The sequence below is a fragment of the Phyllobates terribilis genome, unplaced genomic scaffold (genome assembly GCF_046119375.1).
Source record: "Phyllobates terribilis strain yellow unplaced genomic scaffold, ASM4611937v1 Scaffold_134__1_contigs__length_4944459, whole genome shotgun sequence".
Lineage (NCBI taxonomy): Eukaryota > Metazoa > Chordata > Amphibia > Anura > Dendrobatidae > Phyllobates > Phyllobates terribilis.
In genome coordinates this window covers 508,064-523,110 of record NW_027362894.1, presented here as the reverse complement: position 1 = coordinate 523,110, position 15,047 = coordinate 508,064, and the positions used below count along the sequence as shown (strand labels likewise).

The window sequence follows — 15,047 nt, the reverse complement described above, 5'->3', positions numbered from 1 at the left end:
CGGTCTCTGTGAGCTTCTCAGCGACATTCAGCCAGCCAGGTATCCTGCCTGCAGTAGATGGAATGTGGCAATGGAACGCTGGCTGCGCGTGTCATAATAGGCTCTGAGCCTTTATATACCTGTGCACAGCAGCAGCCACCTTCAGTCTGCTGCTGGACAGCCAGCAGCAGCAGCAGCAGGAGAGGTATGTAATCAGGAGCCCTCCTGCTAAGGGTAGACAGCTGCTCGTTCCACCCCACCCCCCGCCTTAATTGGTTCTCCTCCCTTCCAACGGTGTTGAGGCGGGTGGGAACAGCAGGGGGTGAAGGTGCTGTGTTTAAAGAGGTGGAGTTATGCAGATCTAAAACGCGTGGATTGCAGCAGCAGCAAGCCGAAAAGTGCAGGCATGTAAGGGATCTAGAGGTTGACAACATGTCTTCTTAACGGGAGTCCAGGAGCTCATCTCCACAAATGGACTTTTCAGGATCCTTGGGTGGCTCCGTAGTTTGAAACCAATTCTGGTTATCGCTTCTCGGCCTTTTGGCTAAGATCAAGTGTAGTATCTGTTCTTATCAGTTTAATATCTGATACGTCCCCTATCTGGGGACCATATATTAAATGGATTTTTAGAACAGGGAGATGGAAAAAGAGCTTGCTCTGTCCACTCCACGCATTGACCTGGTATTGCAGTATCTCCAGGACCGGTGCACCCCTTCTTTAATGCAGTTTCTAAAATCAGAAAGAATTGAATTCAATGTTTTTTGTTCATTTTGCTTGTTTGTCGGATTTTGGGATGGACTCTTTGGCTTTGCTTTTCTTCTCCTCATTGGATTTTTCATGTTCAAAGTTGCAGAAGCCAGATTACAAGCTCATTTTGGTTCAACTTCAGCAACTGTGCATTGCATTGCCATGTAATGTGATGCAATGCTATCTTTCTAGCTCTCCCTTTTTACTTCCTTTTGGATAAACAGACATATTAGGCAAGCATTTTGGAGCTTTCACCTAAATAACTACAGGTGGTGAGATAAGCTGCACAATATAATTGACCTTTCAGTATATTGTTGCACACACACCATCTATTTAGCAAATGCCCTTGTTATCAACAGCAGCCTTTTAAACTCACCTGAGCTAACAGGTATGTGCGCTGGTTACTCTGCTGCGCTTAAAATTTCTTTTTTGGTTTGCTACAATGCCTTTTCTGAAACGTTGTCTCCTTCTGCTGGAACACTGACTTCTTTCATTTAATGCCTGCAGACTATAAAAGAGAACCCAACCCAAAAAGTTTGGTTGATTAGTCTGTGGCATTCTGTTAAACTGTTGCTTATGGCGGTCTCTGTGAGCTTCTCAGCGACATTCAGCCAGCCAGGTATCCTGCCTGCAGTAGATGGAATGTGGCAATGGAACGCTGGCTGCGCGTGTCATAATAGGCTCTGAGCCTTTATATACCTGTGCACAGCAGCAGCCACCTTCAGTCTGCTGCTGGACAGCCAGCAGCAGCAGCAGCAGGAGAGGTATGTAATCAGGAGCCCTCCTGCTAAGGGTAGACAGCTGCTCGTTCCACCCCACCCCCCGCCTTAATTGGTTCTCCTCCCTTCCAACGGTGCTGAGGCGGGTGGGAACAGCAGGGGGTGAAGGTGCTGTGTTTAAAGAGGTGGAGTTATGCAGATCTAAAACGCGTGGATTGCAGCAGCAGCAAGCCGAAAAGTGCAGGCATGTAAGGGATCTAGAGGTTGACAACATGTCTTCTTAACGGGAGTCCAGGAGCTCATCTCCACAAATGGACTTTTCAGGATCCTTGGGTGGCTCCGTAGTTTGAAACCAATTCTGGTTATCGCTTCTCGGCCTTTTGGCTAAGATCAAGTGTAGTATCTGTTCTTATCAGTTTAATATCTGATACGTCCCCTATCTGGGGACCATATATTAAATGGATTTTTAGAACAGGGAGATGGAAAAAGAGCTTGCTCTGTCCACTCCACGCATTGACCTGGTATTGCAGTATCTCCAGGACCGGTGCACCCCTTCTTTAATGCAGTTTCTAAAATCAGAAAGAATTGAATTCAATGTTTTTTGTTCATTTTGCTTGTTTGTCGGATTTTGGGATGGACTCTTTGGCTTTGCTTTTCTTCTCCTCATTGGATTTTTCATGTTCAAAGTTGCAGAAGCCAGATTACAAGCTCATTTTGGTTCAACTTCAGCAACTGTGCATTGCATTGCCATGTAATGTGATGCAATGCTATCTTTCTAGCTCTCCCTTTTTACTTCCTTTTGGATAAACAGACATATTAGGCAAGCATTTTGGAGCTTTCACCTAAATAACTACAGGTGGTGAGATAAGCTGCACAATATAATTGTCCTTTCAGTATATTGTTGCACACACACCATCTATTTAGCAAATGCCCTTGTTATCAACAGCAGCCTTTTAAACTCACCTGAGCTAACAGGTATGTGCGCTGGTTACTCTGCTGTACTTAAAATTTCTTTTTTGGTTTGCTACAATGCCTTTTCTGAAACGTTGTCTCCTTCTGCTGGAACACTGACTTCTTTCATTTAATGCCTGCAGACTATAAAAGAGAACCCAACCCAAAAAGTTTGGTTGATTAGTCTGTGGCATTCTGTTAAACTGTTGCTTATGGCGGTCTCTGTGAGCTTCTCAGCGACATTCAGCCAGCCAGGTATCCTGCCTGCAGTAGATGGAATGTGGCAATGGAACGCTGGCTGCGCGTGTCATAATAGGCTCTGAGCCTTTATATACCTGTGCACAGCAGCAGCCACCTTCAGTCTGCTGCTGGACAGCCAGCAGCAGCAGCAGCAGCAGGAGAGGTATGTAATCAGGAGCCCTCCTGCTAAGGGTAGACAGCTGCTCGTTCCACCCCACCCCCCGCCTTAATTGGTTCTCCTCCCTTCCAACGGTGTTGAGGCGGGTGGGAACAGCAGGGGGTGAAGGTGCTGTGTTTAAAGAGGTGGAGTTATGCAGATCTAAAACGCGTGGATTGCAGCAGCAGCAAGCCGAAAAGTGCAGGCATGTAAGGGATCTAGAGGTTGACAACATGTCTTCTTAACGGGAGTCCAGGAGCTCATCTCCACAAATGGACTTTTCAGGATCCTTGGGTGGCTCCGTAGTTTGAAACCAATTCTGGTTATCGCTTCTCGGCCTTTTGGCTAAGATCAAGTGTAGTATCTGTTCTTATCAGTTTAATATCTGATACGTCCCCTATCTGGGGACCATATATTAAATGGATTTTTAGAACAGGGAGATGGAAAAAGAGCTTGCTCTGTCCACTCCACGCATTGACCTGGTATTGCAGTATCTCCAGGACCGGTGCACCCCTTCTTTAATGCAGTTTCTAAAATCAGAAAGAATTGAATTCAATGTTTTTTGTTCATTTTGCTTGTTTGTCGGATTTTGGGATGGACTCTTTGGCTTTGCTTTTCTTCTCCTCATTGGATTTTTCATGTTCAAAGTTGCAGAAGCCAGATTACAAGCTCATTTTGGTTCAACTTCAGCAACTGTGCATTGCATTGCCATGTAATGTGATGCAATGCTATCTTTCTAGCTCTCCCTTTTTACTTCCTTTTGGATAAACAGACATATTAGGCAAGCATTTTGGAGCTTTCACCTAAATAACTACAGGTGGTGAGATAAGCTGCACAATATAATTGACCTTTCAGTATATTGTTGCACACACACCATCTATTTAGCAAATGCCCTTGTTATCAACAGCAGCCTTTTAAACTCACCTGAGCTAACAGGTATGTGCGCTGGTTACTCTGCTGCGCTTAAAATTTCTTTTTTGGTTTGCTACAATGCCTTTTCTGAAACGTTGTCTCCTTCTGCTGGAACACTGACTTCTTTCATTTAATGCCTGCAGACTATAAAAGAGAACCCAACCCAAAAAGTTTGGTTGATTAGTCTGTGGCATTCTGTTAAACTGTTGCTTATGGCGGTCTCTGTGAGCTTCTCAGCGACATTCAGCCAGCCAGGTATCCTGCCTGCAGTAGATGGAATGTGGCAATGGAACGCTGGCTGCGCGTGTCATAATAGGCTCTGAGCCTTTATATACCTGTGCACAGCAGCAGCCACCTTCAGTCTGCTGCTGGACAGCCAGCAGCAGCAGCAGCAGGAGAGGTATGTAATCAGGAGCCCTCCTGCTAAGGGTAGACAGCTGCTCGTTCCACCCCACCCCCCGCCTTAATTGGTTCTCCTCCCTTTCAACGGTGTTGAGGTGGGTGGAAACAGCAGGGGGTGAAGGTGCTGTGTTTAAAGAGGTGGAGTTATGCAGATCTAAAACGCGTGGATTGCAGCAGCAGCAAGCCGAAAAGTGCAGGCATGTAAGGGATCTAGAGGTTGACAACATGTCTTCTTAACGGGAGTCCAGGAGCTCATCTCCACAAATGGACTTTTCAGGATCCTTGGGTGGCTCCGTAGTTTGAAACCAATTCTGGTTATCGCTTCTCGGCCTTTTGGCTAAGATCAAGTGTAGTATCTGTTCTTATCAGTTTAATATCTGATACGTCCCCTATCTGGGGACCATATATTAAATGGATTTTTAGAACAGGAAGATGGAAAAAGAGCTTGCTCTGTCCACTCCACGCATTGACCTGGTATTGCAGTATCTCCAGGACTGGTGCACCCCTTCTTTAATGCAGTTTCTAAAATCAGAAAGAATTGAATTCAATGTTTTTTGTTCAATTTGCTTGTTTGTCGGATTTTGGGATGGACTCTTTGGCTTTGCTTTTCTTCTCCTCATTGGATTTTTCATGTTCAAAGTTGCAGAAGCCAGATTACAAGCTCATTTTGGTTCAACTTCAGCAACTGTGCATTGCATTGCCATGTAATGTGATGCAATGCTATCTTTCTAGCTCTCCCTTTTTACTTCCTTTTGGATAAACAGACATATTAGGCAAGCATTTTGGAGCTTTCACCTAAATAACTACAGGTGGTGAGATAAGCTGCACAATATAATTGACCTTTCAGTATATTGTTGCACACACACCATCTATTTAGCAAATGCCCTTGTTATCAACAGCAGCCTTTTAAACTCACCTGAGCTAACAGGTATGTGCGCTGGTTACTCTGCTGCGCTTAAAATTTCTTTTTTGGTTTGCTACAATGCCTTTTCTGAAACGTTGTCTCCTTCTGCTGGAACACTGACTTCTTTCATTTAATGCCTGCAGACTATAAAAGAGAACCCAACCCAAAAAGTTTGGTTGATTAGTCTGTGGCATTCTGTTAAACTGTTGCTTATGGCGGTCTCTGTGAGCTTCTCAGCGACATTCAGCCAGCCAGGTATCCTGCCTGCAGTAGATGGAATGTGGCAATGGAACGCTGGCTGCGCGTGTCATAATAGGCTCTGAGCCTTTATATACCTGTGCACAGCAGCAGCCACCTTCAGTCTGCTGCTGGACAGCCAGCAGCAGCAGCAGCAGGAGAGGTATGTAATCAGGAGCCCTCCTGCTAAGGGTAGACAGCTGCTCGTTCCACCCCACCCCCCGCCTTAATTGGTTCTCGTCCCTTCCAACGGTGTTGAGGCGGGTGGGAACAGCAGGGGGTGAAGGTGCTGTGTTTAAAGAGGTGGAGTTATGCAGATCTAAAACGCGTGGATTGCAGCAGCAGCAAGCCGAAAAGTGCAGGCATGTAAGGGATCTAGAGGTTGACAACATGTCTTCTTAACGGGAGTCCAGGAGCTCATCTCCACAAATGGACTTTTCAGGATCCTTGGGTGGCTCCGTAGTTTGAAACCAATTCTGGTTATCGCTTCTCGGCCTTTTGGCTAAGATCAAGTGTAGAATCTGTTCTTATCAGTTTAATATCTGATACGTCCCCTATCTGGGGACCATATATTAAATGGATTTTTAGAACAGGGAGATGGAAAAAGAGCTTGCTCTGTCCACTCCACGCATTGACCTGGTATTGCAGTATCTCCAGGACCGGTGCACCCCTTCTTTAATGCAGTTTCTAAAATCAGAAAGAATTGAATTCAATGTTTTTTGTTCATTTTGCTTGTTTGTCGGATTTTGGGATGGACTCTTTGGCTTTGCTTTTCTTCTCCTCATTGGATTTTTCATGTTCAAAGTTGCAGAAGCCAGATTACAAGCTCATTTTGGTTCAACTTCAGCAACTGTGCATTGCATTGCCATGTAATGTGATGCAATGCTATCTTTCTAGCTCTCCCTTTTTACTTCCTTTTGGATAAACAGACATATTAGGCAAGCATTTTGGAGCTTTCACCTAAATAACTACAGGTGGTGAGATAAGCTGCACAATATAATTGACCTTTCAGTATATTGTTGCACACACACCATCTATTTAGCAAATGCCCTTGTTATCAACAGCAGCCTTTTAAACTCACCTGAGCTAACAGGTATGTGCGCTGGTTACTCTGCTGCGCTTAAAATTTATTTTTTGGTTTGCTACAATGCCTTTTCTGAAACGTTGTCTCCTTCTGCTGGAACACTGACTTCTTTCATTTAATGCCTGCAGACTATAAAAGAGAACCCAACCCAAAAAGTTTGGTTGATTAGTCTGTGGCATTCTGTTAAACTGTTGCTTATGGCGGTCTCTGTGAGCTTCTCAGCGACATTCAGCCAGCCAGGTATCCTGCCTGCAGTAGATGGAATGTGGCAATGGAACGCTGGCTGCACGTGTCATAATAGGCTCTGAGCCTTTATATACCTGTGCACAGCAGCAGCCACCTTCAGTCTGCTGCTGGACAGCCAGCAGCAGCAGCAGCAGGAGAGGTATGTAATCAGGAGCCCTCCTGCTAAGGGTAGACAGCTGCTCGTTCCACCCCACCCCCCGCCTTAATTGGTTCTCCTCCCTTCCAACGGTGTTGAGGCGGGTGGGAACAGCAGGGGGTGAAGGTGCTGTGTTTAAAGAGGTGGAGTTATGCAGATCTAAAACGCGTGGATTGCAGCAGCAGCAAGCCGAAAAGTGCAGGCATGTAAGGGATCTAGAGGTTGACAACATGTCTTCTTAACGGGAGTCCAGGAGCTCATCTCCACAAATGGACTTTTCAGGATCCTTGGGTGGCTCCGTAGTTTGAAACCAATTCTGGTTATCGCTTCTCGGCCTTTTGGCTAAGATCAAGTGTAGTATCTGTTCTTATCAGTTTAATATCTGATACGTCCCCTATCTGGGGACCATATATTAAATGGATTTTTAGAACAGGGAGATGGAAAAAGAGCTTGCTCTGTCCACTCCACGCATTGACCTGGTATTGCAGTATCTCCAGGACCGGTGCACCCCTTCTTTAATGCAGTTTCTAAAATCAGAAAGAATTGAATTCAATGTTTTTTGTTCATTTTGCTTGTTTGTCGGATTTTGGGATGGACTCTTTGGCTTTGCTTTTCTTCTCCTCATTGGATTTTTCATGTTCAAAGTTGCAGAAGCCAGATTACAAGCTCATTTTGGTTCAACTTCAGCAACTGTGCATTGCATTGCCATGTAATGTGATGCAATGCTATCTTTCTAGCTCTCCCTTTTTACTTCCTTTTGGATAAACAGACATATTAGGCAAGCATTTTGGAGCTTTCACCTAAATAACTACAGGTGGTGAGATAAGCTGCACAATATAATTGACCTTTCAGTATATTGTTGCACACACACCATCTATTTAGCAAATGCCCTTGTTATCAACAGCAGCCTTTTAAACTCACCTGAGCTAACAGGTATGTGCGCTGGTTACTCTGCTGCGCTTAAAATTTCTTTTTTGGTTTGCTACAATGCCTTTTCTGAAACGTTGTCTCCTTCTGCTGGAACACTGACTTCTTTCATTTAATGCCTGCAGACTATAAAAGAGAACCCAACCCAAAAAGTTTGGTTGATTAGTCTGTGGCATTCTGTTAAACTGTTGCTTATGGCGGTCTCTGTGAGCTTCTCAGCGACATTCAGCCAGCCAGGTATCCTGCCTGCAGTAGATGGAATGTGGCAATGGAACGCTGGCTGCGCGTGTCATAATAGGCTCTGAGCCTTTATATACCTGTGCACAGCAGCAGCCACCTTCAGTCTGCTGCTGGACAGCCAGCAGCAGCAGCAGCAGGAGAGGTATGTAATCAGGAGCCCTCCTGCTAAGGGTAGACAGCTGCTCGTTCCACCCCACCCCCCGCCTTAATTGGTTCTCCTCCCTTCCAACGGTGTTGAGGCGGGTGGGAACAGCAGGGGGTGAAGGTGCTGTGTTTAAAGAGGTGGAGTTATGCAGATCTAAAACGCGTGGATTGCAGCAGCAGCAAGCCGAAAAGTGCAGGCATGTAAGGGATCTAGAGGTTGACAACATGTCTTCTTAACGGGAGTCCAGGAGCTCATCTCCACAAATGGACTTTTCAGGATCCTTGGGTGGCTCCGTAGTTTGAAACCAATTCTGGTTATCGCTTCTCGGCCTTTTGGCTAAGATCAAGTGTAGTATCTGTTCTTATCAGTTTAATATCTGATACGTCCCCTATCTGGGGACCATATATTAAATGGATTTTTAGAACAGGGAGATGGAAAAAGAGCTTGCTCTGTCCACTCCACGCATTGACCTGGTATTGCAGTATCTCCAGGACCGGTGCACCCCTTCTTTAATGCAGTTTCTAAAATCAGAAAGAATTGAATTCAATGTTTTTTGTTCATTTTGCTTGTTTGTCGGATTTTGGGATGGACTCTTTGGCTTTGCTTTTCTTCTCCTCATTGGATTTTTCATGTTCAAAGTTGCAGAAGCCAGATTACAAGCTCATTTTGGTTCAACTTCAGCAACTGTGCATTGCATTGCCATGTAATGTGATGCAATGCTATCTTTCTAGCTCTCCCTTTTTACTTCCTTTTGGATAAACAGACATATTAGGCAAGCATTTTGGAGCTTTCACCTAAATAACTACAGGTGGTGAGATAAGCTGCACAATATAATTGACCTTTCAGTATATTGTTGCACACACACCATCTATTTAGCAAATGCCCTTGTTATCAACAGCAGCCTTTTAAACTCACCTGAGCTAACAGGTATGTGCGCTGGTTACTCTGCTGCGCTTAAAATTTCTTTTTTGGTTTGCTACAATGCCTTTTCTGAAACGTTGTCTCCTTCTGCTGGAACACTGACTTCTTTCATTTAATGCCTGCAGACTATAAAAGAGAACCCAACCCAAAAAGTTTGGTTGATTAGTCTGTGGCATTCTGTTAAACTGTTGCTTATGGTGGTCTCTGTGAGCTTCTCAGCGACATTCAGCCAGCCAGGTATCCTGCCTGCAGTAGATGGAATGTGGCAATGGAACGCTGGCTGCGCGTGTCATAATAGGCTCTGAGCCTTTATATACCTGTGCACAGCAGCAGCCACCTTCAGTCTGCTGCTGGACAGCCAGCAGCAGCAGCAGCAGGAGAGGTATGTAATCAGGAGCCCTCCTGCTAAGGGTAGACAGCTGCTCGTTCCACCCCACCCCCCGCCTTAATTGGTTCTCCTCCATTCCAACGGTGTTGAGGCGGGTGGGAACAGCAGGGGGTGAAGGTGCTGTGTTTAAAGAGGTGGAGTTATGCAGATCTAAAACGCGTGGATTGCAGCAGCAGCAAGCCGAAAAGTGCAGGCATGTAAGGGATCTAGAGGTTGACAACATGTCTTCTTAACGGGAGTCCAGGAGCTCATCTCCACAAATGGACTTTTCAGGATCCTTGGGTGGCTCCGTAGTTTGAAACCAATTCTGGTTATCGCTTCTCAGCCTTTTGGCTAAGATCAAGTGTAGTATCTGTTCTTATCAGTTTAATATCTGATACGTCCCCTATCTGGGGACCATATGTTAAATGGATTTTTAGAACAGGGAGATGGAAAAAGAGCTTGCTCTGTCCACTCCACGCATTGACCTGGTATTGCAGTATCTCCAGGACCGGTGCACCCCTTCTTTAATGCAGTTTCTAAAATCAGAAAGAATTGAATTCAATGTTTTTTGTTCATTTTGCTTGTTTGTCGGATTTTGGGATGGACTCTTTGGCTTTGCTTTTCTTCTCCTCATTGGATTTTTCATGTTCAAAGTTGCAGAAGCCAGATTACAAGCTCATTTTGGTTCAACTTCAGCAACTGTGCATTGCATTGCCATGTAATGTGATGCAATGCTATCTTTCTAGCTCTCCCTTTTTACTTCCTTTTGGATAAACAGACATATTAGGCAAGCATTTTGGAGCTTTCACCTAAATAACTACAGGTGGTGAGATAAGCTGCACAATATAATTGACCTTTCAGTATATTGTTGCACACACACCATCTATTTAGCAAATGCCCTTGTTATCAACAGCAGCCTTTTAAACTCACCTGAGCTAACAGGTATGTGCGCTGGTTACTCTGCTGCGCTTAAAATTTCTTTTTTGGTTTGCTACAATGCCTTTTCTGAAACGTTGTCTCCTTCTGCTGGAACACTGACTTCTTTCATTTAATGCCTGCAGACTATAAAAGAGAACCCAACCCAAAAAGTTTGGTTGATTAGTCTGTGGCATTCTGTTAAACTGTTGCTTATGGCGGTCTCTGTGAGCTTCTCAGCGACATTCAGCCAGCCAGGTATCCTGCCTGCAGTAGATGGAATGTGGCAATGGAACGCTGGCTGCGCGTGTCATAATAGGCTCTGAGCCTTTATATACCTGTGCACAGCAGCAGCCACCTTCAGTCTGCTGCTGGACAGCCAGCAGCAGCAGCAGCAGGAGAGGTATGTAATCAGGAGCCCTCCTGCTAAGGGTAGACAGCTGCTCGTTCCACCCCACCCCCCGCCTTAATTGGTTCTCCTCCCTTCCAACGGTGTTGAGGCGGGTGGGAACAGCAGGGGGTGAAGGTGCTGTGTTTAAAGAGGTGGAGTTATGCAGATCTAAAACGCGTGGATTGCAGCAGCAGCAAGCCGAAAAGTGCAGGCATGTAAGGGATCTAGAGGTTGACAACATGTCTTCTTAACGGGAGTCCAGGAGCTCATCTCCACAAATGGACTTTTCAGGATCCTTGGGTGGCTCCATAGTTTGAAACCAATTCTGGTTATCGCTTCTCGGCCTTTTGGCTAAGATCAAGTGTAGTATTTATGCCTTCCTTACTTCCCAGTTGTGTGATGTTTATATGTTGCAGGAATGTTCCCTTCCCTCCTCTAGGTCCTTCAAACATCTGGCCAGGGAGTGGTCCCACGGTCCATCCTACTGGTCCGGTGGGGGTGACTGCAAGTCTGCGGGGGTCGCAATTCTGATCAGGGGGGGCGCATTCACGCTTGAGTCCGTCCAGGAGCTCATCTGCGGCAGGGCTCTTGTTGTAGATGGCAACTGGGCAGGAGAACCTGTCAGGTTCATCAACGTGTATGCGTCCCCACTGAAGAATGAGCGTTTGGAGCTTTTCCAGACCCTGCGGCTTCAGCTTGCCACCACCAGGACCTTAGTGATGGCCGGGGATTTCAACTGCCCCATCGAGGAGGACGGTCGTAGTTCTGGCACATCTGCCAAGTTGGACATCACGTCCAAGCTGCTCATCGAGATGGTAACCGAGGCCTCTCTTCAGGACGTGGTGGGCTCCATGGGGAGTTGCTCCACGAACTATTCGTGGAGCCGACCCGATGGCTCACTCCACTCCAGGATTGACTTTGTGTTCACCTCTCGGGCAGTCAGGCAGAGTAGGCACTCGATGGTCTCCTGCTTCTTCTCCGACCACAGAGCCATTCACTTACAAGGTGTCCTCGGCGACGGTTTTCCGTCCGGCCCCGGCTCCTGGAAGCTGAATTGTGCTCTGCTGGCTCAGGATGAAGTCGTGGAGGAGCTGAGAGCAGCCTACGCAATGTGGCAGTCTTACAATGGTAGCTTCCAAACAGTCTCTGATTGGTGGGAATATGTTAAACTTGAGTTTCGCTGTTTCTTTCAGGCCAAGGGTCGACAACAGGCGTGTGAGAAGAGGAGGGACTTCAGAGGGCTGCAGCGCGAGCTGCGGTCGCTGCAGGACCTTCTTCACTGCGGCTGGGACGTGAGGGAGGAGCTGGAGGAGACCAAGAAGAGCCTGAAAAGGCACTTTGAGGAGGAGTCCAAGCGAATCATCTTCCGTTCCAAAGTGGAGAATCTGGAGAAGGGTGAGAAATGTAACTCATTCTTTTTCAGGAAACTTCATGCCGGTCACACGCCCCTGAACGAGCTGCGAGACGAGAGCGGAAACATGCGACGTGGGAAGGAGGACGTGATGAGGGTCGTCAGCGACTTCTACAGCGAACTCTACTCCCACAAGACTACCGACCCCGACGCTGCTGATAAGTTCCTGTCAGGTATCACTAACCATCTTGATCCTGCAGGCACGGCAGCCTTGGACAAACCTCTGATGGTGGGCAAATTGCTCTCTGCCGCTAAATCCTTTAGGACCGGCAGGACCCCGGGCAGTGATGGTCTTCCAGCGGAGCTCTATGTAGCGCTGGGAGACCTCATCTGTCCGGACCTGTTGGACCTGTACGAGGAGATGGTGGTGGAGGGTAGAATGCCTCCATCTTTGAGGGAAGGAATGGTCACGATCCTGTACAAGCGGAAGGGAGAGAGGTGCGACCTGAGGAATTGGCGTCCCATCACTCTGCTCAACGTGGACTACAAGATCCTGGCCAAGACGATGGCGACACGACTTAAGACGGTCATCGGACGGATCATCCACCCGGACCAGACCTGCGGCATCCCTGGACGTCGCATCGCAGACAGCCTCGCTCTCGTGCGGGACACGGTCGAGTACATCAAGGTCCGCCGCGCACACGCGGCCCTGGTCTCCTTGGATCAGGAGAAGGCCTTCGACCGGGTTTCCCACGAGTTCATGGGCCGAGCTCTGCACCGGTTAGGTTTGGGTAACATGTTTTGTTCGTATGTCCGTCTGATGTATTTTGATATCCACAGCTCGGTGTTGGTGAACGGCTGGAAGACTGACCCCTTCCCTGTCCTCTCTGGGGTCAGACAAGGCTGCCCTCTATCACCTCTTCTTTTTGTTTGTGTTATAGAACTCTTCGCAGAGGCTATCCGGCAGAATGGAGAGATCAGAGGGATCACCGCACCGGGTCCGGGACGACACGAGGTCAAGTGCTCGCTCTACATGGACGACGTCACCGTCTTCTGCGCTGATCGTGGTTCAGTCGACGCCCTCGTCCAGACGTGTGAGAGGTTCGGCCGGGCTTCAGGGGCCAAAGTCAACTGCAGGAAGTCGGAAGCCATGCTCTTCGGGGTTTGGCAGCCGGCCTCCTCCGCCCCCTTCCCTTTCAACATTCAACCGGATTTCCTCAAGGTGCTGGGAGTCTGGTTCGGGAAGGAAGGAGCGGCCCTCAAGTCCTGGCAAGAACGCTTGGCCAAGGTGAAGCAACGGATCGGACTCTGGAGCCTCAGACACCTCACTTGTGAGGGTAAGGCACTCGTCCTGCGTAATGAGGTCCTGCCCGTCTTGCAGTACACGGCGCAGGCCTGGCCCCCACACGTCACTGTGTGCAGGGCCATTACCAGGACAGTGTTTCACTTTGTCTGGGGATCCAAGATGGACAGAGTCAGGCGGGCCGTCATGTACAAGGAGCCTCGCAAGGGTGGGAAGGGCGTTCCAGATATCCCCACCCTCCTGCGATCCTCTTTTGTGTGTGATTGTGTCCGCCGGACTTTGCAAGTCAAGAATGGCTCCGCGGGCAGGTCCATGTCTCGCTTCTTCCTGCTTCCTCTTTGGAGGCGACTCGGCTGGGACAAGTGGGACAGCTCCTTCCCCTACAACTGGACGACGCCATGGTTCTACGGAGACGTCGTTCGATTTGTGGGGGAGCATCAACTGGAGGGACTCAAGCCCGACTTGTGGAAGCCCAAAACTATCCACAAGCTAATCAGAGCCAAGGATGACGTGGAGAACATCATAGGACTTCACCAGGACACGCTGGAGACTGTGTGGACAAATGTGTCGTCTGACAGGCTGACCAACGGGCACAAGGACTTGTCGTGGATGGCGATTCAGGGCGGACTGCCCGTCCGGTCATTCATGCATGCCCGGAACCTGTGCAAGACCCGGTACTGCCCAAGGTGCCCCTTCGTGGAGGAAACATCTTTGCACACTTTTTGGGACTGCGGATTTGCACAGCGCCTATTGACTGCACTTGAGGACGACCTGAGGAACTCTGTCCCCAGGGCGAGCCTATCGCACCATTCTGTGCTTTACGGACTCTTCCCTGGGGTTCATACCGTCGGAGCCATCCAGGAGGCTTGGCGCCTTATGAACTGCTTCAAGGATGCCGTTTGGGTCGCCAGGAACCGGCTCATCTTGAGGAGGGAGAGGATGTCCATCCAGGACTGCCGCAGGCTGATCCACAGCCTGCTCAGAGACTATTCCATCATGGACGGTCCGGAGGACGAGGATGAGGACTAAACCCCTCCTCCCCCTCTCCCCTTATGTGTCTTGTCTTTCAATAAAGCTTCGGGCCTGTGATTTTCCCCTCCCCATCCCCTTTTTCCCAATCCCCATCCCTTATCACGGTTCGTCGTACTGTATTGATTGACATGCTTTTTCTTTCAGATTAAGTGTTTTGTGTAGCATAGGGGTGTGATGTGTCTAGTTAGTGCGTCGTATCCTCATGCTATGTAAATATGATGTAGAATTCTGTGTGTACTGGGCTGCGGCACTGTACACTGTCTGTTAACTTATTTTTTGTGCTAATAAAAGATATATTCAATCAAAAAAAATCTGTTCTTATCAGTTTAATATCTGATACGTCCCCTATCTGGGGACCATATATTAAATGGATTTTTAGAACAGGGAGATGGAAAAAGAGCTTGCTCTGTCCACTCCACGCATTGACCTGGTATTGCAGTATCTCCAGGACCGGTGCACCCCTTCTTTAATGCAGTTTCTAAAATCAGAAAGAATTGAATTCAATGTTTTTTGTTCATTTTGCTTGTTTGTCGGATTTTGGGATGGACTCTTTGGCTTTGCTTTTCTTCTCCTCATTGGATTTTTCATGTTCAAAGTTGCAGAAGCCAGATTACAAGCTCATTTTGGTTCAACTTCAGCAACTGTGCATTGTATTGCCATGTAATGTGATGCAATGCTATCTTTCTAGCTCTCCCTTTTTACTTCCTTTTGGATAAACAGACATATTAGGCAAGCATT

General features: G+C 47.5%; 9 non-coding genes and 1 pseudogene across 9 annotated transcripts; all 10 read left to right on the top strand.

Moving 5' to 3' along the window:
• Nucleotides 1-503: 503 nt before the first annotated feature.
• Nucleotides 504-694, top strand: LOC141204019 (U2 spliceosomal RNA). The gene has a single exon (XR_012274994.1). It is a non-coding gene; the product is annotated as a U2 spliceosomal RNA (small nuclear RNA).
• A 1,115-nt stretch (nucleotides 695-1,809) lies between these two features.
• On the top strand, nucleotides 1,810-2,000 carry LOC141204008 (U2 spliceosomal RNA). Its single transcript, XR_012274983.1, has one exon. It is a non-coding gene; the product is annotated as a U2 spliceosomal RNA (small nuclear RNA).
• Nucleotides 2,001-3,118: 1,118 nt separating this feature from the next.
• On the top strand, nucleotides 3,119-3,309 carry LOC141203997 (U2 spliceosomal RNA). The gene has a single exon (XR_012274972.1). It is a non-coding gene; the product is annotated as a U2 spliceosomal RNA (small nuclear RNA).
• Nucleotides 3,310-4,424: 1,115 nt separating this feature from the next.
• LOC141204182 (U2 spliceosomal RNA) lies at nucleotides 4,425-4,615 on the top strand. Its single transcript, XR_012275152.1, has one exon. It is a non-coding gene; the product is annotated as a U2 spliceosomal RNA (small nuclear RNA).
• Nucleotides 4,616-5,730: 1,115 nt separating this feature from the next.
• LOC141204123 (U2 spliceosomal RNA) lies at nucleotides 5,731-5,921 on the top strand. The gene has a single exon (XR_012275095.1). It is a non-coding gene; the product is annotated as a U2 spliceosomal RNA (small nuclear RNA).
• Nucleotides 5,922-7,036: 1,115 nt separating this feature from the next.
• Nucleotides 7,037-7,227, top strand: LOC141203984 (U2 spliceosomal RNA). Its single transcript, XR_012274959.1, has one exon. It is a non-coding gene; the product is annotated as a U2 spliceosomal RNA (small nuclear RNA).
• Nucleotides 7,228-8,342: 1,115 nt separating this feature from the next.
• LOC141203973 (U2 spliceosomal RNA) lies at nucleotides 8,343-8,533 on the top strand. Its single transcript, XR_012274948.1, has one exon. It is a non-coding gene; the product is annotated as a U2 spliceosomal RNA (small nuclear RNA).
• Nucleotides 8,534-9,648: 1,115 nt separating this feature from the next.
• On the top strand, nucleotides 9,649-9,839 carry LOC141204102 (U2 spliceosomal RNA). The gene has a single exon (XR_012275075.1). It is a non-coding gene; the product is annotated as a U2 spliceosomal RNA (small nuclear RNA).
• Nucleotides 9,840-10,954: 1,115 nt separating this feature from the next.
• LOC141204467 (U2 spliceosomal RNA) lies at nucleotides 10,955-11,131 on the top strand (annotated as a pseudogene).
• A 3,447-nt stretch (nucleotides 11,132-14,578) lies between these two features.
• Nucleotides 14,579-14,773, top strand: LOC141204255 (U2 spliceosomal RNA). Its single transcript, XR_012275222.1, has one exon. It is a non-coding gene; the product is annotated as a U2 spliceosomal RNA (small nuclear RNA).
• The last annotated feature ends 274 nt before the right edge of the window (nucleotides 14,774-15,047 follow it).